The sequence below is a fragment of the Chiloscyllium punctatum genome, chromosome 32 (assembly GCF_047496795.1).
Source record: "Chiloscyllium punctatum isolate Juve2018m chromosome 32, sChiPun1.3, whole genome shotgun sequence".
NCBI classification, from domain to species: Eukaryota; Metazoa; Chordata; class Chondrichthyes; order Orectolobiformes; family Hemiscylliidae; genus Chiloscyllium; species Chiloscyllium punctatum.
This window is the reverse complement of record NC_092770.1, coordinates 51,086,359-51,112,921: the sequence shown is the minus strand read 5'-3', so window position 1 is coordinate 51,112,921 and position 26,563 is coordinate 51,086,359. Positions and strand designations below refer to the sequence as shown.

General features: G+C 40.4%; 1 protein-coding gene across 6 annotated transcripts in view; it reads right to left on the bottom strand.

Moving 5' to 3' along the window:
- phf21b (PHD finger protein 21B) overlaps positions 1-26,563 on the bottom strand; it is a 202,565-nt gene that overhangs the window by 155,024 nt on the left and 20,978 nt on the right. The window lies entirely within an intron of this gene.

Here is a 26,563-nt window from a genome sequence, read left to right as displayed (position 1 = left end):
GAGTTGCAACCTGCAGGAGACTGCCATTCATTGGAAACTCCAGCCCTTTCTGGTGTCATTTTTCAGCTGATAACTAAGATTTCAAATCGCTTTAAATATTCTTGCTCTCTAAAGACATTATAAGATTAGCATACATTGCACCAACTTTTAAACAAAGAAAAAAAATGATTCTACCACCTTTATTAAAGAACTTATTTAAGCATCATTTACCTCGAGTATCCTCATACAGTTAATGGACTAGATTGATAATGAATTACATTAGGTTTGGGGACCTGGGACTTTTTAAGCATTGAAGATCATTACAGGACTTTACAATTGTATTGCAACATTTTATTGAAACTATACATGGCACTAATCAGACCATAGCTGAAATACTGTGAACAGTTTCAAACCTTTATCCAGAGAAAGACATACTAGCATTCAAGATTGCCTAAGCTGATACCAAGAATGGAGAGACTGTTTTATGAGGCAAGATTGAATAGGTTTGGTCTGTTCACGTTGGAGTTTATAAAAAATGAGATGCAAACTTACCAAAGCATTGAAGATTCTTAGGGGACTGGTGGAGGGTAGCTCCCCCTTGTGGGAGAGTTTGGCCAGAGGATATAATTTCAGAATAAGGGGTTGCCGATTGAAGACAGTGACGAGGAGGAATTCCTTCTGAGTGTAGTGAATCTGTGGAATTCTTTTCCACAAAAGATTGTCAAAGTTGGGCTATTAAATAGATTCAAGCCTGAGATAGACAAGATTTTTAATTAGTAAGGGAATCAAGAGAATAGACAGGAAATTTGAATTAAGGATTATCAAATCAGCCATGATCTCACTGAATGGCTGAGCAGATTCAATGGGCTGAATTGCCTGCTTCTGCTTCTCAGTTTTATGGCATTGAGGTCTAAGAGAAAAGCATTAGTTTTGGTCCAAATGGATTTGTGTTAGGTGAGCATTTATGATTGATTATGATCGCTAATGTCATAAGAATCGAACTAGGCTCTAAGTCAGGACTTTATTTTCTTTTCAGAGTTATAAATCAGTGTTTCTGACATGCAGAGTAAGGATTTGATTCAAACATTCAACAAAGCCTGACATGGCTGGTTGGAGCAGGATGGTTTGAGATACGCAAGTTTATATTTTGACTTCTTAAAGTTCTTAACTTGTCTTGCTATAATTACATTCACTCCTGTTGCACAGCAATTCCTCCACTAGTGGGAAAGGGCAAATACTTTGAGAGGATTATAAAACAGTTTCATTTTAAAGGTGAATATGAAAAATTTACAATGGAAAACTGACAGCAAATGAATGTAAAAGGTGATTTTTTTCAGGACTAGAGAGGGCAAAGAAACGTCAACATTTGTTTTAAAACATCATGCATTTGGTCCTCAATTCTAAGCAATTTTTTTGAAAATTCCATCCAGGCACACGTCTTAAGTCCTAAGTCTACCCCTTGAAAGAAAATTGTCTATATTGTCACATCACATTGTAATTGTACTCCCCCACCAAAAGAGAGCACTGCAACACCAGTACTGGCAAGTAAAGAGAAGTTGTAAAGTGTCCATAGACACTGATGAGTCTAAATATGGACATAGTAATTCATAATGGAAACGTTAATGAGAAACACTTGCAACATTACACACATGGTACTTATGATGGAAACACTTATTTTTAAAAGCATTAGAAAGCCTGTAAAGATATTTGCTCGCTCCTTAACAATAGCTGCTGCAGATGAAGGAGGCTTTTGTGGGAAATGGAGAACTATACTCATGGTGTCAGTTATTCTTGTGCTGGAAATCATCCAATGTACTCTTGATAATTCTATTATTTTATGTGATTAAATATTATATGGAAGGAGGTTTTCATGAACTAATGGAGATTCTGCAGAGTTTCAAAAAAATGGTGGATAAGTTCCAGATACTCAAATCACCTACTGATTTCTAATAGATCCCATTGTTGCACGTGCATGGAAAATGAATCGCACTCAAAACAAAAAGCTGTTGGCTGGTGTCACCACCACCTTAAAAAAGAAGTTTAAACTCAGTTTGCTTACATTTCCCTTAGGGATGTTCATGAATGTTTGGCTGATTTCCAAAAGCTAAACTTATTTCAGCATCCAAGTTCACAGTTTGATTGACAGTTCAATGAGGCTATTAAATGATTATCTGTACTTGATACAGAGTTATGAATAGAAGTTTGCTCATTTTATAGGAGTTCAACTGCTTAAGATTTAAAAGGACAGAATGGGCTAAGTTACATTTTTAGAACTTTTTCTATTGCTGAAAGGAGAGATACAGTGCCAATTATTTTGCCTTGCATTTGCCAGAGGCTGGATTTCAAATAATTAAAACAATTTATAGTTCAAGAAATCAAGTGTGATGGTTGGCTTGCATGCCTACTCAGATTGGCCTATTAATTACCACTGAGTACTAAAGGCTTCTCTTGGTGCTGGGCAATTTAAAAAAGGCACATGACTTGAAGATAATACTTGTTTTTTATCAAATTTAATAAGCATGACATCTCAGCCAAATCAATCAATTTTCCAAACAATATGCCCCCTTTCCCCCCTTACAATATATTTATTGTTTGAAACTTGCATTCTTGGGTTTCTCTTAATGAATGCAAGTGGTCTCCCTGCTATAGATAGATGTTATGAAACTTGGAAGGGTTCAGAAAATATTTACAAGAATATTGCCAGGTTTGGAGAATTTGAGCGGTAGGGAGAGACTGAATAGGCTTAGGCTATTTTCCCTGAAGCATTGGAGGCTGAGGGGTGACCTTATAGAGGTTTATAAAATCATAAGGGGCATGGATAGGGTAAATAGACAAGGTATTTTCCGTAGAGTGGGGGCGTTCAAAACTAGCGAGCATAGGTTTATGATGAGAGGGAAAAGAATTACAAGGGACCTTAGGGGCAACTTGTTCACGCAGAAAGTGCTGCATGTTTGGAATGAGCTGCCAGAAGTAGTGGTGAAGGCTGGTACAAATGCAACATTTAAAAGGCATCTGGATGCGTATATGAACAGGAAGGGTTTAAAGGGATATGGGCCAAATAGATATGTTTAGGATGTCTGATTGGCATGCATCGAGTTGGACCGAAAGGTTAGTTTCTATTACTGGTTTTAACACCCTGCTTCCCTTTTTAGCAATATTCATGCTCTGTACCACCAAACATTATTATTTTTCATCATAGTACGTCTCCTGAAGTTTGCCCACATTAGATAATAGGATGAATTGAGATGCTGAGTAGAAGGGACAAGGATGCTGGGTAGTTTGACAAGAGGGTGATAAGAGACCACAAAGTAGGATGAGAACATGAAAGTGGTTTGTGGAATGGGTGAGATCGCTGGGATACGAGCCAAAACTAGAACATGAAAACGTAAGATCTAGAAGCAGGAGTAGGCCATCCAGCCCTTTGAGCCGACTCTGCCATTCAATAAGATCATAGCTGATTTTTTTCATGGACTCGTATCCACTTATCCACAATTTCACCGTATCCTTGAATTCTTTTATTGTTCAAAAAAAATCTACTTTTGCTTTAAAAACATTTACTAAAGTAGCATCAACTATTTCACTGGGCAAGGAATTCCATAGATTAAAAACCCTCTGGGTGATGAAGTTCCTTCTCAATTCAGTCCTAAATCTTGAAGACATGCCCTCTTGTCCTAGCTTCGCCTGCCAGTGGAAACATCCTCTCTATTTTCATCTTATCTACACCCTTCATGATTTTATAATGTTTCAATAAGATCCCCCCCCTAATTCTTCTGAATTCTAATGAATATAATCCCAGTCTACTCAGTCTCTCCTCATAAGCAAACCCCTCAACTCCAGAATCAAACCTAGTGAACCTCCTCCGCACTGCTTCCAGTGCCAGTACATCCTTTCTTAAGTCAAGAACCCAAAACTACACACAGTACTCCAGGTGTGGCCTCACCAGCACCTTGTACAGCTGCAACATAACGTCTTTGCTTTCAATCCCTTTAGCAATGAAGGACAAAATCCATTTGCCTTCCTAATTGCTCATTGCACCTGCAGACCAACCTTCTGTGATTCATGCACAGAGACACCTCTGCACAGCAGCATGCTGCAACTTTTTACCAATGAAGTAATAATCCTTTTTACTGCTACTCCTACCAAAATGTATGACTTCACATTTATTAACATTGTATTCCATCTGCCAGACCTTTGCCCACTCACTCAATGCATCTATGTTCCTCTGCAAAGTTCGACAGTCCTCTGCCACTCATCTTTGTGTCATCTGCAAATTTGACACCCTACACGTGGTCACCTCCAAATCATAAGTTGTAAATAATTGTGGTCCCAACACCGATCCCTGAGGCATGCCACGAGTCACTAATTGCCAGGCAGAATAGCACCCATTTATCCCCATCTTTTGCTTCCTGTTAGTCAACGAATCCTCTATCCACACTAATATTCTACCCCCAAAAACTTGCATCCTTATCTTATGCAGCAGCCTCTTCTGTAGTAACTTGTTAAAGGCCTTTTGGAAATGGAGGTACACCACTTCCACTGGGTCCCCATTCTCCACCTTGCTCGTAATGTCTTCATAGAATTCCAAAAGATTTGTTAAGCATGACCTGCCCAATGGAACAATTTCTGTTGAGATGCCCTGCTATTTCTCCCTTGATAATAGATTCAAGCATCTTCCCCACTATAAGGTTAAGCTCACTGGTCTATAATACCGCATATTTTGTCTACTTCCCTTTTTAAAAAGTGGCGTTACATTTGCTGTTTCCTAATCTGCTGTGACTGCCCCAGAGTCCAGCGAATGTTGGAAAATTACCAGCGGTGCACTTGTTATTTCTTCCGCCATCTCCACGATGGATGCATTCCACCATGGTCAGGAGACGTATCTATCTTTAGCTCCATTAGCTTGCCCAATACTACTTCTTCCCTAATAATGACTTTTTTCAGGTCCTCACCTACCTTCGTCTCTTTGTCAATTACTGGCATGTTATTAGTGTCCTCCGCTATGAAGACCAATACAAAACACCTGTTCAATGCCTCGGCTACTTCTTCATACCCCATAACTAAATGCCCCTTCTCTTCCTCTGGATGAGGACCAATGTTTACTTTAGCCAGTCTTCTTAGTTTTATATATATTATAGAAACTTTAGCTATCTGTCTTTACATTCTGTGCTAGTTTTTTTTCATGATCTATCTTACTTTTCTTTAGAGCTCTTTTTGTGGCTCTCTGTTGGCCTTTAAAGTTTTTCTAGTCTTCTAGTTTCATGCTGTTTTTGACCCCTTTGTATGCCTTCTTTCAATTTGATAGCCTCCCTTATTTCCTTCAACACCCATGGCAGATTACCCCTTTTCTTACAGTCCTTCATTTTCATTGGAATATACTTCTGCTGAGCACTTTGAAAAATTGCTTTGAAATTCCCATCATAAAATCTTTGAAATTATTTTTAAAAACTGGGGCCAACCCCAACGAACTGAGGTGGTCCTTTCAAACAGGTGACTTGACAGGTGACACTGCCCTTGTGGCTGTGTCTAAGGTGCTTCTGGGCATGGCAAAACAGACTGGGAGAAAGTGAGGACTGCAGATGCTGGAGATCAGAGTCAAGACTGTAGTGCTGGAAAAACACAGATCAGGTAGCATTTGAAGAGCAGGAAAGTCGACGTTTGGGCATAAGCCCTTCATCAGGAATGAAGATGAAGGGCTTCTGCCGGAAACATCGATTCGCCTGCTCCTCGGCTGCTGCCTGACCTGCTGTGCTTTTCCAGCACTACACTCTTGACCATGACAAAACAGACCATCTGACTCAGGAGAAAAATTCCACTTTGGTGTGGAACAAAAATAGCTTCTAATTAATTTCTAATTCTTGTTCAAGGGCAACATATTTGGGGTAAAAAAGTTTACCTTTTATGCTGTGACACACAACTGCATCACTTTGGCAGCAATCTCCTTTGATAATAATCAAGTACAAAGTCAGTGTGGAATCAGAAAACTCAACCAATCTCTTTCACGTTTTAAGAGGAAATGTTATCGAGCACTTTGCAGAAACAACACAGTATATGTCAAATTTCAAAAGTTCCATATGAAGTTTATATGAAGTTTAATTAAGTTCAAGGTTTTAAGAAGTCAGAAGAGTCTTGAGAATGAACAAACGATTTGCTGGAATTAAGTTTTTCCACAAGTATACCTGTTGCTTATGTTTGGTTTCAGGCCAAAAGCAGTAATTTATAATTTACTTTCAATGGATTGGATATTGTAATTGAAATGTGAGTTATTTACATTTTCAGATGAAGATAGAGGCATTCAAAATAGGTGCAACAAAATACTGCAGATGCTGAGAATGTGAAATGACTGAACAAATCATATCAGACTTGAAAGATTAACTCTGTTTCTCTCTCCACAGATACTGACAGAACTGAATTTCTCCAGTACTTTCTGTTCTTGTAATAAAATCAGAGTTGCTGGCACAAAAATAAGTGAACAAAAGGAGTAGAAAGCAGACCGCTTCTCATGGAACTAAAAAAATGTGAAACATAATATTAATAGTACTAATATATCACATGTAGCACAGAGGGATCCAGGAATCATTGCAGATTTAATCCCTAATATATCAAATGAATCCAAACAGCAAAGCAACAAAATGTCCAAGTAGTACAAACGTTTCGTCCCCTGTCTAGGTGACATCCTCAGTGCTTGGGAGCCTCCTGTGAAGCGCTTCTGTGATCTTTCCTCCAGCATTTATAGTGGCCTGTCTCTGCCGCTTCCGGTTATCAGTTCGAGCTGTCCGCTGTAGTGGCCGGTATATTGGGTCCAGGTCGATGTGTTTGTTGATGGCACTCATCCACAGACTCTATCAACAAACACATCGACCTGGATCCAATATACCGGCCACTACAGTGGACAGCTCGAACTGACAACCGGAAGCGGCAGAGACAGGCCACTATAAATGCCGGAAGAAACAGCACAGAAGCACTTCACACGAGGCTCCCAAGCACTGAGGATGTCACCTAGACAGGGGATGAAACGTTTGCAAGACAAATTCCCAGCTCGGCGAACAGAACCACAACAACGAGCACCCGAGCTACAAATCTTCTCCCAAACTTTGAATAAGTAGTACAAGGTAGATACAGTCATGAATAAACTGCATTGTGATCAAGTCGAACAATACTATGGGCAGTGTTTTCAATTCTGATCGAGAGAAAAGATGATCAAGCAGAATTGAGCTGAGAACTGATCCCTTTGTATTAGATTTAAGTTATGAGTAAGGTCCAGGAGAAAATTAACTTGAGTTTTTTTTTTAAATGTCAAATTACATAAGTAGAAAATGTAAACTTCAAATAGTATTTTGGTTACATTTTAAATTCAGCTGAAATAATCAGAAGTACTTAATGCGATTGCCGTGGTTTAGGTCTGTTGATAGAATTTTCCAATTTGCAGTTGAGAGATGATAATGAATGAGATTCATGATGTCCAGTCTGCTATGACCTTCAATGAATTTTCTCAAACAGTTTACTACTCTTCAACTCATTAACTATATAACTGGGCTGTTGGGCACATTTCTCACAGAACCCCTTGGCCAGAGTCTACAGGGTGCAAATGCTGGAGCTTTCAAAAGAGTTGGGGAGCAAGGTTAGTAGTCTTAGGAAAAGGTGCCAAGGAAGCAGAAATGTCTGAAGATGGATAAACCACTACATTCCAGGGTTCTGAAGGAGATAGCTGAGGTGATTGTGGAAAAATTGGCGGTAATCTTACAGGAATTACTGGGGCCATGGAGGGTCTCAGAGATCTGGAAAAAGACTAACATAACAGCCCTGTTTAAGCAAGGAAAAAGGCAGCGAAGGTGGGACACTGTAGGCCAGTTAGCCTGATCTCAGAAATTGGTAGGATTTTAAGAATTCATTATTAAAGGGTGAGATTGCAGAGTACATGGAAGTTCATGGTAAAAAAAAAAGGGCTGATTCAGCACAGCTTCATCAAGTGGGCATAAAATGTCTGACAAGTCTGTTTGAAGTCTTTGAGGAGAAAACAAGCAAGTTAGACAAATGAGAGTCAGTGGAAGTGACCCATTTGGCTTTCCAGAAGGCCTTTGACAAGATGTTCCACAATAGGCTGCTAAAAAGATAAGATCCCATGGTGTGAAGGGCAACGTACTGGACAGAGAATTGGCTGACTGACCAAAGATAGAGTATGAGGATAAAGGGGTCCTTTTCAGGATAGCAGCCTGTGACAAGTACAGCTCTGCAGGGGTTCCGTTTTGGGACCTCAACTATTCAGATTATGCATTAACAACCTGGACAGAGGAACTGAGGGCATTGATGTTAAGTATGCTGGTGACACAAAGGTGGAGAGACAGGTAGTGCTGACAAAAGCGGGAAAGCTGCAGAAGGACTTAGACAGGCTAAGAGAGTGGGCAACAAAGTGGCAGAAGGAATACAATGTAGGAAAAAGTGTGACGGTTATGCACCTTGGTAGGAAGAATGGAGACAGAGACTATTTCCTAAATTGAAGCTTACAGAATACTAGATAGAGTGGACATGGAGAAGATGCTTCCACTGGTAGACGAGACTAGAACTCATGGACACAGTTTCAGACTGAGGGCACAACCCTGTAGAACTGAGATGAGGAAGATTTTCTTTAGCCAGAGGGTGGCGAATCTGTGGAACTCATTGTCACAAATGGCTCTGAAGACCACATCATTGAGAGTCTTTACGACAGAGATAGATAAGTTCTTGATTAGTAAGGGGATCAAGGGTGATAGGATGAAGGCAGAAGAATGGGCTTGAGAAACATACCAGCCATGATCAAATGGCCGAACAGACCAGATGGGTCAAGTGGCTAAATTCTGCTCCTATATCTTATGGAGGCACAAATTGCTTAGCACGATTAAAACCTGTGGTGTACATGTTTCTCGTACCATACTTAAAGCAAAACTTTGGATATAAATGATGAGTCAGGATAGGGAGAAATGGTAGGAGATTGCCACTAGGTAATAGACCTTAATGCAGGTATGATGATCTCCTTCTGTACTGTAACAATTCTGTAATTCTGTTACTTCAGACACTGCAAGCCAGGAACTGGGTTTCAAACTGTTGATCAAGCCTCAATATTTAAGACAGGGTTCTGAAGACAGACAAGCTAGCTCACATTACAGAAAGGAATCTGGATGTTTTGGTGGAATAGGTGGAGGAGAGTAAAGGTAATCCTCTTCCCGGCAGACCATACAGGTAGAGCAAGCCACCTTGGATACAGATTACGATATGGTTCAGTGCTATATTTGAATGAAGCATGATACCAGCAGAACAATAAAGCCAATAGTATTTGGTGTTCTGAAAGGGCAAATGCAATGGTCTTCTCTCTGCTATCTCAGACTTTGCATCAGCACTGACTAATTCTGCCACTGAAGACACCTTTTAAGGCAAATTGACTAATTCTCACTGGGAACCTTTATCACCTCTCCTGCTAATGTATTACCACTGACTACTCTTGTGTCTACCTACATCATACTATCACGACTCATTGAGGTAGTGTCCTGGAAAGTAAAGCCCACTACTTCTAGAGGTGTCACAAAAGAAAAACAGATTGTTAGCAGACTGTTTTAAACTAATGGCAAGAAAGAAATAAGAACTGTTAATATAATTCTACAACTTAAAATATTCTATACATATACAAATACAGAAACAAGAATGAAGGAGAAAATAAAAATCAGAGAGGCAGTCTGAATCACAGATATCAATGAATTTTTGTTTTGACTTTTTATGATTTTTTGCTAATGATGTGAGGTTATGGATACACTGATACTTAGTCTTTCAGCATCTCTAAAGGATTTCCCCCCCTCTGCATTTCCTTTCAGCAAGGGAATTTGCAGTCAGAGCAGCTTACAGGAAAATGGGAGTTAAAACAACTACCAGAAGACTGTTACTTCTTGAAATAACTGGAGAGAAGCTGCTATCCATCACCAAGTCATCCTTTATTTAAGCAGAACAACCTCGATTATCCGAGCACGACAGGCAAGGGAGTATTTTGTCAGGATAACAGATTGTTCGGATAATGGATAGCGTTTTTACTGGACCTTGAGATCTTGTTCCAATAACTGATGTTCAGATAATCGAGGTTGTTCTGTATACGCATAGTTCCAGCCAACTCAAAGCCAGACCCTAGATTGAGGGGATCTCCTGAATCGCCTGCTTATCTGTCAGCTAGGGCTCCCTGATTGGTGTTGCTAACCTGGGCCAATCAATGATCTCATGGTCAGAGAGATCCACCTGCCCTGGTTCTAATCATGACATCCCTCTTCCCTTCCCACTTCCTGAAGTTGGAGTATGCCAGCCTGGTCTCTCTCACTAGTAGCTTCTCCTGGGACATTTCAAGTTCAGGTCCAGTTCCTCTGACTTGGACATGGGCAGCATGTAACAGACTATAGTCCATCTCTTGAGCCTGGAACACCTTGGGAGAGAGTTTCCTCCTTCTAGCAGTAATGTTAAGGCTGAATTCATCTTGGACTGAGGTTTCCTCAACACTAGGTGGAAGGGGAGAACCTACAATTTTGGACAGTCTTCCTGGATTTTTGAGGGGCCAGGTATGTTTTGCTTCTGCCCTACTTGCACAGTAACAGCTTTGTGATCCACATATTTGGTCAGGACTGCATCACCTATCTGAACTTTATACAGCACAGGACCTGACCTCACAACAACCTCACCTCGTACCCATGCCGGACCATTTCCATGGTTCTGGCACCAGATTTCATCCCCTTAAGTAAATTGTTTCTCTAGAGGCAGCATGTGGCTGGCACTGGCATTCCTGCTGCCATTTCACCACCTCACAGATCCAGGAAGATCAGGTTTAACCTGGTGGGGAGTCACCTGCACATCAACTCTGGAGCTTTTCCTGTCATTGTGTGAGTCCTTTAATTGAACAAGAACCTGAACAATTTAGCATCAAGCAAAGCTGAAGGCGGTTTCTTTAAGCCTGCCTTCAATATTTGGACTGCTTTTTCTACCAGACGATTGGATGACAGATAGTATGGAGCTATATGAACATACCAAATGCCACTCATCTTTAGGAAATACTCAAATTTCCTGCTGGTAGGATGATGTCACATGATCCGTGACCAATATTTTCATGATACTGGATTAGTGGTGCTGGAAGAGCACAGCAGTTCAGGCAGCATCCAACGAGCAGCGAAATCGACGTTTCAGGCAATATTTTCATGAGTCATGCATCGCAAAAGATGCTCGCAGCTTTTCAATTGTTATCCCAGAGTTTGCCAAATTATCTCTATGCTCATCCAAGTACTCGGAATCGGTAACCACAATGACCAGACATATTGAGCCCATGGAAGGACTGGCAAAGTGAACTGAGTCCAAGGTTTACTGGCCCTGCCTATGAATGGGAGGGTGCTACCAGCAGTAATTTTTGTCCTTATTGGCACTCTGGACACTGCCCCACCAACACTGTCAGCATCCAACCCCGGCCACCAGACTTAACTTCTTGCTCAAAGCTCCATCTTCGAAAGCCCGAGATGACACTAGTGGGGTTCAGTCAATATCTGGCAGTGACTTTTATTCAAAACAATCATCCTTGCTGCCCATAATACGCCATCCTCTATGGTGATCTGGTATTGCCAGGTCCAGAAAGGTTTCAGCTCTAGTTGCGATGATGGCCCTTTTATTTTCCCCATCACCACCAGGTGTTTTAGTGTTGCCAGAATGGGATCCTTGTGTATCCAGTCAGATATTATCAGCAGCGACCTGAAGGGTGTCCAGAAAGTTTAAAACCACAATAAGACTCTTCCAGGTGAGGCATCTAGGCACACTTGCATTCAGCATCAGACAAAGTCTGGGCATTCATTTCCATTGGGCTACCAGTGAGCTGACACAACCCAGATACCAAATGGGGAGGCATCACAAGTCAGCACTACTCTCACTTGGAATCGTAGTGGGCCAACAGCTTAGATGACAATAGCTGCTTTCTCACGTCGCTAAAGGCTGTTGCTTGGCTATACAACCATTTCCAAGGCTGATCCTTCTTCAATAATAAGTATGAGTATAAGAATGCCAAGGTGGAGGTCAGGTTACACATGAATTTCCCAAAATAATTCTCCAATCCAAAGAAAGAATGAAGCTCCAATATAGACGTAGGAGCCGGGGCACATTTGATCACCCTCACTTTATTTTCTAACGGGTTCAACCAAGTTTTGCCAATTCTATAGCCCAAGTAGGTCACATGGGGTACACTGAGCATATATTTTTACCTTCTAAGGTGTATGCCTGCCTGGAAGAAACATTTAACCACTATGTCCAAGTTCTCCAAGTATTCATTATTGATCTGCCCAGTCATCAGCAGATAAAAGACAACCTGGGTTAGCCCTTGTAATATGTTCTCCATCGTCTACTGGAAAAGGGTGCAGGCTAATGATACCCCAAATTTCAGTGTTGTTACTGGCACAAACCCTTATTAGTTTTTAATTCTGGTGTATTCCTGCAACTCATCTAGAGTCATAGCGATGTACAGCATGGAAACAAACCCTTCGGTCAAACCTGTCCATGCCAACCAGACGTCCGAACCCAATCTAGTCCCACCTGCCAGCACCCAGCCCATATCCCTACAAACTCTTCCTATTCATATACCCATCCAGATGCCTTTTAAATGTTGCAATTGTACCAGCCTCCACCACATCCTCTGGCAGCTCATTCCATACACGTACCACCCTCTGCATGAAAAGGTTGCCCCTTAGGTCTCTTTTATATCTTTCCCCTCCCACCCTAAAATTTTGCCCTCTAGTTCTGGACTCCCCAACCCCAGGGAAAAGACTTTGTCTATTTATCCTATCCATGCCCCTCATAATTTTGTAAACCTCTATAAGGTCACCCCTCAGCCTCCAAAGCTCCAGGGAAAACAGCCCCAGCCGATAGCTCAAATCCTCCAATCCTGGCAACATCCTTGTAAATCTTTTCTGAACCCTTTCAAGTTTCACAACATCCTTCCGATAGGAAGGAGACCAGAATTGCACACAATATTCCAACAGTGGCCTAACCAATGTCCTTTTACAGCCGCAACATGACCTCCCAACTCCTCTACTCAATACTCTGACCAATAAAGGAAAGCATACCAAATGCCTTCTTCACTATCCTATCTACCTGCCACTCCACTTTCAAGGAGCTATGAACATGCACTCCAAGGTCTCTTTGTTCAGCAACACTCCCTAGGATCTTACCAATAAGTGTATCAGTCCTGCTAAGATTTACTTTCCCAAAATGCAGCGCCTCTCATTTATTTGAACTCAACTCCATCTGGTCCAGATCTTGTTGTAATCAGAGGTAATCCTCTTCGCTGTCCACTCCACCTCCAATTTTGGTGTCATCTGCAAACTTACTAACTGTAAGTCTTATGCTCACATCCAAATCATTTATGTAAATGATAAAAAGTAGAGGGCCCAGCACCGATCCTTGTGGCACAACACTGGTCACAGGCCTCCAGTCTGAAAAACAACCCTCCACCACCGTCCTCTGTCTTCTACCTTTGAGCCAGTTCTGTATCCAAATGGCTAGTTCTCCCTGTATTCCATGAGATCTAACTTTGCTAATCAGTCTCCCATGGGGAACCTTGTTGAACGCCTTACTGAAGTCCATATAGATCACATCTACTGCTCTTCCCTCATCAATCCTCTTTGGTACTCCTTCAAAACACTCAATCAAGTTTGTGAGACATGATTTCCCACGCACAAAGCCATGTTGACTATCCCCAATCAGTCCTTCCCTTTCCAAATACATGTACATCTTGTCCCTCAGGATTCCTCCAACAACTTGCCCACCACTGAGGTCAGGTTCACCAGTCTATAGTTCCCTGGCTTGTCTTTACTGCCCTTGTTAAACAGTGGCACCATGTTTGCCAACCTCCAGTCTTCCAGCACCTCACCTGTGACTATCGATGATACAAATATCTCAGCAAGAGGCCCAGCAATCACTTCTCTAGCTTCCCACAGAGTTCTCAGGTACACCTGATCAGGTCCTGGGGATTTATCCATCTTTAACCGTTTCAAGACACCCAGCGCTTCCTCCTCTGTAATCTGGACATTTTGTAAGATGTCACCATCTATTTCCCTACAGTCTATATCTTCCATATCCTTTACCACAGTAAATACTGATGCAAAATATTCATTTAGTATCTCACCCATTTTCTGTGGCTCCACACAAAGGCCACCTTGCTGATATTTGAGGGGCCCTATTCTCTTCCTAGTTACCCTTTTGGCCTGAATATATTTGTAAAACCCCTTTGGATTCTCCTTTATTCTAGTTGCCAAAGCTATCTCATGTCCCCTTTTTGCCGTCCTGATTTCCCTCTTAAGTATACTCCTACTTCCTTTATACTCTTCTAAGGACTCACTCAATCTATCCTGTCTATACCTGACATATGCTTCCTTCTTTTTCTTAACCAAACCCTCAATTGTTTTCGTCATCCAGCATTCCCTATACCTATCAGCCTTCCCTTTCACCTTGATAGGAATATACTTTCTCTGGATCCTTGTTATCTTATTTCTGAAGGCTTCCCATTTTCCAGCTGTCCCTTTACCTACAAACATCTGCCTCCTATCAGCTTTTGAAAGTTCTTGCCTAATACCGTCAAAAATGGCCTTTCTCCAATTTAGAACTTCAACTTTTAGATCTGGTCTTTCCTTTTCCATAAGTATTTTAAAACTAATATAATTATGGTCTCTGGCCCCAACGTGCTCCCCCACGGACACCTCAGTCACCTGCCCAGCCTTATTTCCCAAGAGTAGGTCAAGTTTTGCACCTTTTCTAGTAGGTACATCCACATACCGAATCAGAAAATTGTTTTGTACGTACTTAAGAAATTCCTCTCCATCTAAACCCTTAATATTATGGCAGTCCCAATCGGTGTTTGGAAAGTTAAAATCCCCTATCATAACTACCCTATTATTCTTACAGATAGCTGAGATCTCCTTACAAGTTTGTTTCTGAATTTCCCTCTGACTATTGGGGGGTCTATAATACAATCCCAATAAGGTGATCATCTCTTTCTTATTTCTCAGTTCCACCCAAATAACTTCCCTGGATATATTTCCAGGAATATCCTCCCTCAGCACAGCTGTAATGCTATGCCTTATCAAAAATGCCACTCCCCCTTCTCTCTTGCCTCCCTTTCTATCCTTCCTGTAGCATTTGTATCATGGAACATTCAGCTGCTAGTCCTGCCCATCCCCGAGCCATGTTTCTGTAATTGCTATGATATCCCAGTCCCATGTTCCTAACCATGCCCTGAGTTCATCTGCCTTCCCTGTTAGGCACCTTGCATTGAAATAAATGCAGTTTAATTTATTAGTCCTACCTTGTCCCTGCCTGCCCTGACTGTTTGATTCACTTCTGTTCTCAACTGTACCAGTTTCAGATTGATCTCTTTCCTCACTATCTCCCTGGGTCTCACCCACCCCACCTTACTAGTTTAAATCCTCCCAAGCAGTTCTAGCAAATTTCCCTGCCAGTATATTAGTCCCCTTCCAATTTAGGTACAATCCGTCCTTCTTGTACAGGTCACTTCTACCCCAAAAGAGAGATTCCAATGATCCAAAAATGTGAATCCTTCTCCCATACACCAGCTCCTCAGCCATGCATCCATCTGCTCTATCCTCCTATTCCTACCCTCACTAGCTCGTAGCACTGGGAGTAATCCAAAATTGTAATTGCAGCTGGCACAGCTCATGTCCAGCTTTGAGAAGGACAGACCCCTACCAGTTTTGAGGGGGATTGGGTACTTATCCAGTTGCAAGAAGCAGTTTCCTGTTCACTTAAAATTTCTAAAGGCAAATCAAGCTGTCAACTTTCATAAATCGATTCAACTGGTGCTGCCCATTCCACAAGTTGCATAGGTTTGTTGACTCCTTCGCTTTCCAGCCTCCTGATTTCAGCCTCTACTTTTGCCCGAAGGCAAATGACACTGAGAAGGCCTTACAAGTTCGCGGAATTGCTTCCATGTCAACACGTAAAGTGGTCCTGGCCCCTTTGATAGACCCCAGTCCTTCCTGAAAAACTTCTGCATACTTAATCAGGCATCTATTTTCTCATCGAAAAAAATGTTGAGCCCATCAAGGTGAATCTTTCTCAAACAATTCCAGCCCAATTGGCTTGGGTTTGGGCCTGAGCCTCTTACTATAATCAGCAGTAACATACCAACTGCTTCTCAGTAAAGACTGGAACCAAAATCGTACTCTTAATCTGTAACAGCTGCCTAGTGTATGTTCTCAGTCTGACCTAGGTCTTGCATAAACATAAGAGTTGGAGTCCAGAGCAAATCTTGTTCAAGACTGGTTCTGCAACCAATGATACAGCTGTGCCAGTATCAACCTCCATGAGAAGCGGGTGGCCTTTTAACCAGACATTTATTTTAATTGGTTCTGATTTGGATGTTGCTAAGCAATTTAACTATTCCAACCCACATGCAGGTGGGCTTTCCAGTGTTTGCATTCTCCCGAATACTGGTCTACAAGTTATTTTACTCACGTCAGGCCTTGTAGGATTTATTTGTTGTCGTAAGTCTGCATACCAGCAGCAACTACAATGGTTTGCTGGCCCAGATCCTGAAGAACCTTTTAGCCATTTGGCCAAGGCTTGGTTTTGCTGTGGAGTTTTGCCGTTTGTTGATCTAGGGTCCCTCTGCTCAGGATACGTTTTGTGAGGCTCTGCGATTGCCAACATTCAAGTGGTGCTCCTCAAACAGGTGAGGGTGCTTATTTTCATTGGGATGCCCTGGAGCTCCCTTGCTCTAGTTGCCGCATTTTCTAATGACTAAGCCAGTTGCAGTGCCTGTTTGGAGTCCAGTTGAGCTTCAGCAAGTAGGTGCTTTTGCATGGTTGTCATTAATCCCACATTACAAACAAACAAACAAACAAACAAACAGTCTCTCAGCATCTCATTCAGGGTTAACCCAAAATCACATGACTCTACCAAACATCTTAACCTTGCCAAAAATTCCAAAATGAATTCCCTTGGTTCTCAAGCAGCTAAATAAAACCGACAGAGTCTCAGTATTAGAGGTAGTTTGGGGTCATAATATTCCTTAACTACATCATTCAACTCTTGACAGATTTTTATTATCTGGTGCTTGAGGGAAAGTTCAGCTCCTAATAACTAAAAATGCTGTCGGTCCACAAGCAATCAGAAGGACTACTCATTACTTCTCATTTGCCCAGAAGTAGTATTGCATTCTTCCACATACTGGACCATGTCTTTGACAGCAGGATCAAAGTCATCAAACTTCCCAAATAAGGCAGGATGCCAGAAATGCTTCCAATTCAAAAACAATAGTTGCAAGTGAAACTTCATCAGGCACATACCGTTTTCTCTCGTTGCCACTGAAATAACTGCCGAAGCTGGTATCCCATCATTAAATCACCCTTCATTTACATGTGCATAGTATATGGGCTCTGAGCAGGCAGCTCGAAGCCAGTCCCTTGACTGAGGAGACCTTCTGAAACTCCTGTTTATTTTTAAAAGTTTTTTTTCTGACACTCATGTTTATTTTTTTCTCTTTTTTTTAGCCCCACACTACCACCTAATTATGGTAGTGCTTATTTCTTTTCCCCAACACCCATATTATGTGTGTGCAGATGTGAGACACAGTGAAACCCCCTTTTCGGGGGAGGGGGGAAAGAGGGGAAGAGGGGAAGAGGGGAAGAGGGGAAGAGGGGAAGAGGGGAAGAGGGGAAGAGGGGAAGAGGGGAAGAGGGGAAGAGGGGAAGAGGGGAGCCCTCCCTCCTCCGTACCAGGTGAATCTCCTGTTTATAATCGATAAGCCAGGCCCCCCTGATTGAGAGATTCTTTGTTGTTCACTTGGGATAATGAAATCCACCTGACCCTGGTTCCAATCAGAACATTTATAAACTTCTGAGTATTGACCATACACAAACTATGATCATTTTCCCAGCAATCAATCTGATAGCCTTAACGACATGTAACCCTCCACAACTGGCCCCAACTGAAAAATCAAAGGATTGTCTGTGTAGAATGCTTTATTTCCCCCCCCCCCAAACGCCATTTTGATTTAGTCCTTTCCTCTCAATTTTGATGATTGGCATTGCCATTAACAGGTTTTGCATGTAAATATTTAATTGGCTACAGTGTTTTATTGGCAATGGTGGTTCATGTTTAAAAAGGAAAAACAAACAAAGTCACAGTGATTTTGGGAAAGTTGTTCAGCTGTGTGGTAGTACTTCATGCGTACTTATCAAAAAAAAACTGTCACTAGACAAAACTGCCCTGCACACACACAGGCAGTGCCATTCCATCTAGAATTCTTCTTCTTGTAAGGTAACGTCATAGTTACAGCTCAACATGCTTCAGTAACTTGGGTTTTTCTTCTGTCACTGTTTCCTTGGTTTAAAGCAGTAACTTGTTATATGGCTAAAAAAATGAGACATGAAAGTTATTTTTATAATACTCAAGCCTCCATCTGTCTCATTATAAGGAAAAGCACAGAGGTCCAAGTCCAGTGCAAGATTTGGATGATGTTATAGATTAGTCAGGTAAGATCAAAACTGATCACATGTGGTGAGGGGTAAGACTGTACGGAGCAACCAACTACAGGTAGACAACTCTTTATCCAAAATCCGAAATGCTCCAAAGTCTGAAGGTTTTTTTTGTAAAGCTTTTTTCTCATTAACAAGGTTGTTTGACGTGCAAACAGTTAACTCAAGTTGACACCCACTCCATGCATGTCACTCAAATGCAACGTGGGGTGGGGCACCATGGCCCAGCACTGGCAGGCTTCAATTCTGTTTCAGGGCCTGTTTTACTCAGTTAGTCCCCTCCTAGGGTAAGATTTTTTAAAAATTTCACCATCAAACTGTCACTTATTCTGAAATTTGAAAAATTCCGAAAACTAGCTGGTCCCGAACATTTTGGATCAAGGATTGTGCACCTGTCCATAAATTTCATTATATTGTGCTGCTCTCCTACTGCCGCCACTTCATTTTCAACAAATATTTTTCCTTCTAGTCATGCAGGCACTAGCAGCTCTCAGGGAACCTCCACAAAGAAATCAGCACTGGAGATCTTCAGCTCCACCTTCATGCCTGACAAGACTGGCACTGAGCCCTCAGAGTATGTATCAGCAAGACAATGACTTGCACTCACCACCAGCTCAAAGATATTCACCTGTGGATCCAATTTGGGAGCATAATCTGATGGGCACATCAATATATGTCTGCACAGCTAAATAAAAAACGTCCCTAGGTCTGTGGCACTGCTAAAAACCAGACATTTGCTTGACAAAAGTCAAGCCCTGTGCTCAGCCATTAATGTCGATCAAAACTGCAGGTAAGCACAGGGACATTAGTTAGACTTGCCAGATGGGCTCAGTAATTGAATCAAAGGATGGAAGTGTCCACCAAGTTCCAAGTTGGCTCCAGCATATTTGTATAGCATGTCCAGCACACCCAAGCAAAAACACCCAAGCAAAAATAAGTCACAGAAGCAGAAATAAGCCAATTAGCTCATTTGATCTGCTTAGCCATTTAATGAGATTCAGAGAATTGATTTGCAGCTTAACTTCACTTTGCTGCTTTGTTCCCCCACCCCCACCACCATGATCCTCGATATCCTTACTCATTAGATGAGTCTACCTCAGTCTTGAATATATCTAATGACCCAACCTCAACAGCACTCGGTGATAAACAATTCCACAGATTCACAACTCAATCAACCTTGTGAATCTTCTCTAGATTGTCTCCGATGCCAGTGTATCTTTTGTGAGACAAGGGGACCAAAACTGTTCACAGCAATCCAGATGTGGTCCTATTAGTGCCTTGCATTGTTAAAGCAAGACTTCATAATTTATACATTCCATTCCATTCCTTTTGAAGAACAAAAAGCATTCCATTCACCTTCCCTGTTACCTACTGAACTTAGCTGTTAACTTTTTTTTTAATGAGTTATGCACTAGGAATCCTGCAGTTTTCTGCTGTCTTTCTCCACTTAAATAGTCTTCAGCTCCACTTTTCTTCCTGAAAAATATGTACAAATCTTATGGAACATACAACCATCACTCCACATTTTCAAACAAACAGTAACATGTTTCAGCAGCCTTGCTGGGGCACTACAATGAAAAATCAAGAGATTATCAGAGATGTACAATAAACACAAAATATTGTTACCAGAGCAGTGATGATGCATCTTGCCATTGATAGAAGAATCTGTGGAGCGAGGAATAGTGTTAATGTTAAGTCCAATGTAACTTCTTCAGAACTAAAAAGGGCTGATATAAAAGGGAAGAGGGAACTCAAAGAGATCATAGGTCCTTTAGAGAATTAAGCTGGGGAAATAAAAATGGAGAACCAAGAAATGGTAGAGGAATTTGATAAATACTTTCCGTCCGACTTCACAGTGGAAGACACTATTGCTAAATAGTGAAATGCTATTTATCCCAAGAGGCAAAAAGAGGGGAGGAAATAATTACAATAGCTATCATTAGGGAAAAAGTGCTAAGGAATTTGATAGGGTTAAAGACCAAAAGGTTTCCTGGACCTGATGGGATGCATCATAGGTTATTAAAGAAGTAGCTATAGACGTAGTAGAAGCACTAGTAGTAATCTTCCAGGAATCTCAAAATTCCAGAAAGGACTCAAACAATTGGAAAAGTGCTAATGTAGGACCGTTCTTTAAAAACAGAAAGAGACAAGAAAAGGTAGCTACAGATTAGTTGGCTTAATATTTGTTCCCGACATTTTAGAGTCGATTATAAAGTACATAATAACAAAGCATTTAGAAAGACACTTATTCCAGCAGATTCAGCATGGCTTCATGAATACCAACAAATTACTAGAATTGTTTGAGAAGATAAGCAGAATAAAGGGCAATTAGTTGATGCAACATATTTGGATTTTCAGAATGTACTTGATTAGGTGCCAGAGACTTGACATAAGGGGAACATTTTCAAGATGGCAAATGGTAACTAGTGAAGTGCAACAGTGATCAGTTCTGGAGCCACAATTATTCATAATAGCAAATGACTTGGAAGAGTCAATTGAATGTACTCTAGCCAAATTTGAGGAAGACAAAAATAGATGGGAGGGCAAGTGGTGAGGATGGCACAGTCTGCAGAGGGATATAGACAGGCGAAATGACTGGGCAAAAAACTTGGCATACAGAATATAATGATGGAAAATGAAAGGTTATGCAGGAAGAAGAGAGGAGCTAATTATTATTTAAATAAAAAGCTCTGAAACATAGGGATTTGGGAGTCCTCGTCCACAAATCACACAAAACTACCACCCAAATTCAGCAGCAAATAGAACAGTGGCCTTTATTTTCAAAACCGATGGAGTCAACAGGGACAGTTTGCTAAAACTATAGAAGGCACTAGTCAGCTGACAGCTGGAAAACTGAAGAGAGTTTCGGGTCCCTTATCTAAATGAAGGCAGAATGACCTTAAAGTCAATCTAGAGAAGGTTCATTAGGCTCATATCAAGTATGGAGGGAAGTCTTATGAGGAAAGGTTCAGTACATTCGGTCCTTACTTATTAGGATCTAGAAGAATTAGAGGTGACCTTATCGAAACATACAAGATCCTAAGGGTACTTGACACAGTCCATGTAAAATAGTTGTTCCCCTTTGTGAGGAGAGTCTAGGACCAGAGGGCACAATCTCAGAATAAGGAGCTGCCCATTTAAGACAGCAATAAGAAGGAATTTCGTCTGAGGGTAAGTAAATCGGTGGAACTTTTTGTTTAAACCACAAAAGGACTGTAGACACGCAGTCAGTAAGTATATTCCAAACTAAGACAGACAGATTTTTAATCAATAAGGGAAGCAAAAGGTTAAAAGGGAAAAAAAGGCAGGAAGGAGGAGTTGAAGATTCTCAGATTAACCACAATCTCATTGAATGGCAGATCAGATTCCATGAGTTGAATAGCCTACTTCCATTTCTCCTTCTTATGGCCTCTTGCGTTATGGATACCACCTTGAGAGAGAGTCTGGAACCAGTGTGGCTTCACATATCTTAGTATGGAGAGGTTTATTCTATATATCAGCTTTTCAAGGGAGCACTTTCCCATTCAACACAGAGACATACAATCAGGTCTGCCTCTTGCAGGTTCAATGCTATTCTTGGATTTACTCGAACATTTCAGGAAATTTTGGCAATCTACCTACATCTTGAAATGTTGAAGGACTGCTAATGACAGAAGGGTCAAAAAGATATTCTTCTGGATTCCTCTAAACCTGTTTGCTATGAGAAACTTCACTATACAACAGTTGGATATGATATCCTGATAGATGCCTTCAGTGCACAAAGTGCTACTTTTTCTTTAACAGTAATCTAAAATATATTAGATGTAGATCCTGAGAAGTAGGATCACCCAAAGATACCAGGTGTACAATCACTTAAAAATTAGAAATTTATTCAGCAACACAAAAGGTCAAGGATTGCAAAATTAGAAGGTCCACATGTAATTTGCACTAAGCAGAGCTGCTTGCCAAATTAGCAATTGAATTTGAACCATTTGAACAAAGTCCAAAACTAGCCCATGCATCCTGGTACCAGATTTTAATTACATTCTCTTTAGCCTCTTGGATTAAGTGATGTAGTGTTTTATCTTGTTTTCTTGGACATGTTATTTCAGAAGGATCTTGATCCACAGCCTCATGCCATCCTCAGAGTAGACCTCGGAATGACGCCAACGATGGTGTTCTCCAAGTGAGCTCTGTAGCAGGTAATATGCAGGCAATGTCAAAATGGAAATACTATTTTATTGAAGGAATTTCTGAGTTCCCCATATCGTACCAATGAAGCGCATGTTATGCTCTCTCAAAAGTATGATGAAAGTTGCCCATGAAGGTCACTGCCATGCCCACATAAGGAGTTCTGAGGTATGTAACCTTATCCAATTTTACATTGCACAAGCAAAGCAGTCATGCAATATTGTGATTAGAAATGCTGTCAGTACATGATAGCATTATCCTCATCCCCATTACAAACTAGGTTTTTGTACATTTTACCTGAGAGAATTTGACTAATGCCTGTGTTGACTTCCAATGTTTGCTTCTGAATGTAGCTGTGCAATGAGAACTTCACAATTCACTTTTACATGCCAAAGCTATCTTCATGGATCTATGTCTATACACATTATGATCCATCTGACCTTCAGCACATTCCAATGTCCGGCCATTCACAGCATAATCATTTGCCATGTTAGTCTTCCTCAAGTATATTACCTCTCACTTTTCTGGGTTTAACAACATTTGTCACTTTATTATTGTTGTTGCTTGAGGGATAGATTGGAGAAGTTGGGGCTGTTTTCCTTGGATGGAAGAAAGCTTTGAGATTTTAAAGGAGATTTCAAAATCATGAGTTTGAACAGAATAGGTAAGGAGAAACTGCTGCTATACAAAAAAGGAGACAGAACAAGGAGGCACATATTGAAAGTAATTTGCAAAGAAACAAAATGTGATACAAGATAAAACAGTAACATCATTAAACTGACTCGAAGTGTGGTGGAGGAATGTTCACTCTAGGAATTCAAGACAACATTAAATGTTTCTACGGAAATAAGCAATCTATAGGATTAAAGGGAAAAAGCTGAAGAATGGCATAATCATAATAGTCATTTGGAGAGATGATGTAGACTTTATGGGTTAAATGACCTCTTTCTACACCATAACAATTCTGAGATTTAATTTTCACCCAATCTCAAGTTATTAAAGTAATACAACATGTAGTTTCACCCCTTACTAAAATTTGTGGTCAGCAGAAGAGAAGAAAGTGTCCCACAAAAGATCTAGCGATCTTATTTCTTACAGAAAACATAAAATCCTATTCTAATGGAATAACTTGACATTCAGAAATATAAAATTACTTGTTCTGGGACTAATAGGTTTTCAGCAGTAATTATAAACTAGTACTCAGTTTTAAAAAAAACAGTTACTCATGCTTCATTAAACAACAGCTTTTTCAAGACTAATTCCATGAAAGGGAAGTTCCCATCAGATTATGGGGTGTTTCAACAGTGCACGCTAGAGAAAAGTCAAGGAACACTACCACAATTTCCAAATTTGCATATTTAACAGCCCATTTGTGGACTCCCAAAGTGGCTATTAATGTCAGGGGCATAATTATCAAGAGGCTGAAGTTTCTGGAGTTCCATGGTAATTATTAGCACTAAATCATAACCAACCAAAAAAGTTGAAGACAATCAATTTAAAGCAGATAACAACGATTTCATTCCCAATCCTAATTCCTTGTCCAATAGTTATAATCTTTCAAATGGTATATTCATCTTTGATATTATAATCAACAGACTAATTATAAATTGGAAATATGCACTCAAAAATTGCAAATTTGGTAGATGACCTGCAATTATGTCTCTGAAAACAATAAGCAACAGATTTTCTGTTTTTGATGTGATTAGAAGAGTAACTGAATGTGTTTTTGCAGTATTATAAACATGCACACTTTAAAATCAGGCTTCCAACAAACAAATTGGCACACAATTTAAGGAAACCTCAAATAAAAATAATCATGGGTCAGCAGTTTATTTCTTTATATTTTTCACTGTGTAAGTAAAACAAATTCTACACAAAAGCATTGAGCGTTTAGTTACTTTTGCATATTGACAAAAAGTTTTATGCACCAACATTTTTGGTGGAAGCAGAACTTTATCATAAAATGTATCCAGAAGCTAAATTATAAAAGAGCCACAGAGATAATTCTAATGTAAGCCACGAGAAAATTGTCACAGTAAGAAAGATCAGAACATTGAATGTGTTGTGCAAAGACTGGCGTGGCATAAATAATTTCAATTCAGAGAGTACTAGTCAGAGATGTGGCAAGCCAAAGAAGTTTGATAGATGATTAAGGGAGAGGGTTATATTCTCTCTTATTCAAGTTGGTCACTGCCTGGCACTTGTGTAGTACAATATTACTTGAAATTTATCAGTTCAAGCCCAAATGTTGTTTGTGGAGGGCATGGACTTCAACGTAAGGAGTAGTAAATGGTATTCAATGTTGCGCAATCAAAGGCAAACATGGGCACTTCTAGTCTTAAAATGGAGAGAAGTTCATTGATGAAGTAATTGCAGATGTTGAACTGTGACACTACCCCGATGGACTCCTGCTGCAATGGCATGGGACTGAAGGTTGGCCTCCAACAATCATCTTTCTTTGCACGGAGTCTGACTCAAATCAGAGAAGAGTTTCACTTCCCCATCCTGATACCCACGGACTACAATTTTGTCAAAAGTTCTTTAATGCTAGTCAGTGAAATGCCACCTGAATGATAAGTGGGTCATTCTCACTTCATCTCTGGAACCCAGCTGTTTGCCTCAGATTTAGACCAAGGCTGTTACGGAGTCTTGTTTTGAATGAAGATCAGCAAACAGGTTAATGTTGAGAACATACCTCTTGATAGCATGAAAGAAAACACATTAATCACTGATGTCTGATAATTAGCTGGATTTCTCCAGCTTTTTGTGAACAAGGCATACTTGAGTAATCTTCCACACTGTTGAGTAAATGCCAGTGTTATAACTGTACCAGAACAGCTGGAGACACAGCTAACTTTAGAGCACAGACTTCAGTATTACCTCTCAAATGTCATCAGATCCCACAGCCTTTAATATACAGTATTAAACTATTTCCTAATACCAAAGAATAATTTGCATTGGTGAAACCTGGCAACCACAACGATCAATTTTGAAAAGTTTGGTCAAAGAGGTAGGTTTTAGTGAGTATTGTTAGGAAGAAGGAAAAGTAGGAAATTGAATATATCGATTGCCAGAATTCCAAAGTCTTCAGCCTCAACTGCTGAAATCTAAACATCAATGGATGAAATAAGTAAAATCAAAAAGGCTCAAGAGACCAAAAACATGAACACACATTTCTCACTGTGTTATGGGGACTAGAAGAGATTTCAGAGATAGGAAAGATAAAGATCACTAAGAAATTTGAAAATACAAATGCAAATTTTAGATTCAAGACCCTGCTCAACAAGCAGCCAATATAGATCAGAAAGCACGGAGGTAACAGATGAATGATACTTGATGTAAGCAAGTAAACTGGCAGCAGAGTTTTTTAGAGTACCTCAAGCTTATAGGATACAATGTGGGAAGCCATTCAGAAGTGTGAGAGAATGTTAGAGGCAACAAGCCATAAATAAGGATTTCAAAAGCACATCAAATGAGGCAGGAGCCAAATTACAGAAATGAAAATGGACACTAGTACCAGCCTTGCTGACAATGTGGACATGTTGTCAGAGCTTAGCTATGAGTTAAATATAATATCAAGATGAACAATAATCTGATCTTGTCTCAGACACTTAGTGCATGTTCAGAGAGGAATAGAGTTAGTTGCTAAGGATCAGAGTTTGGAATGAAAACTGAGGATAATGGTTTCTGTCTTCCCATTACTTACAGTTAAAAAAAATCAGCAATAGGGAGGACAATCCTACTAAAATATAAATCGCATCAAAAGGCTGGGCAAGAAGGATATTATTCCCAAAGCAGTCGCACTATTATAGAAAAGAGCATAAAGGGAGAGGTCCACACCTAGGAATCTGAATTGGTCTAGCTCCTAGAAAAAGGAAATTATTCAC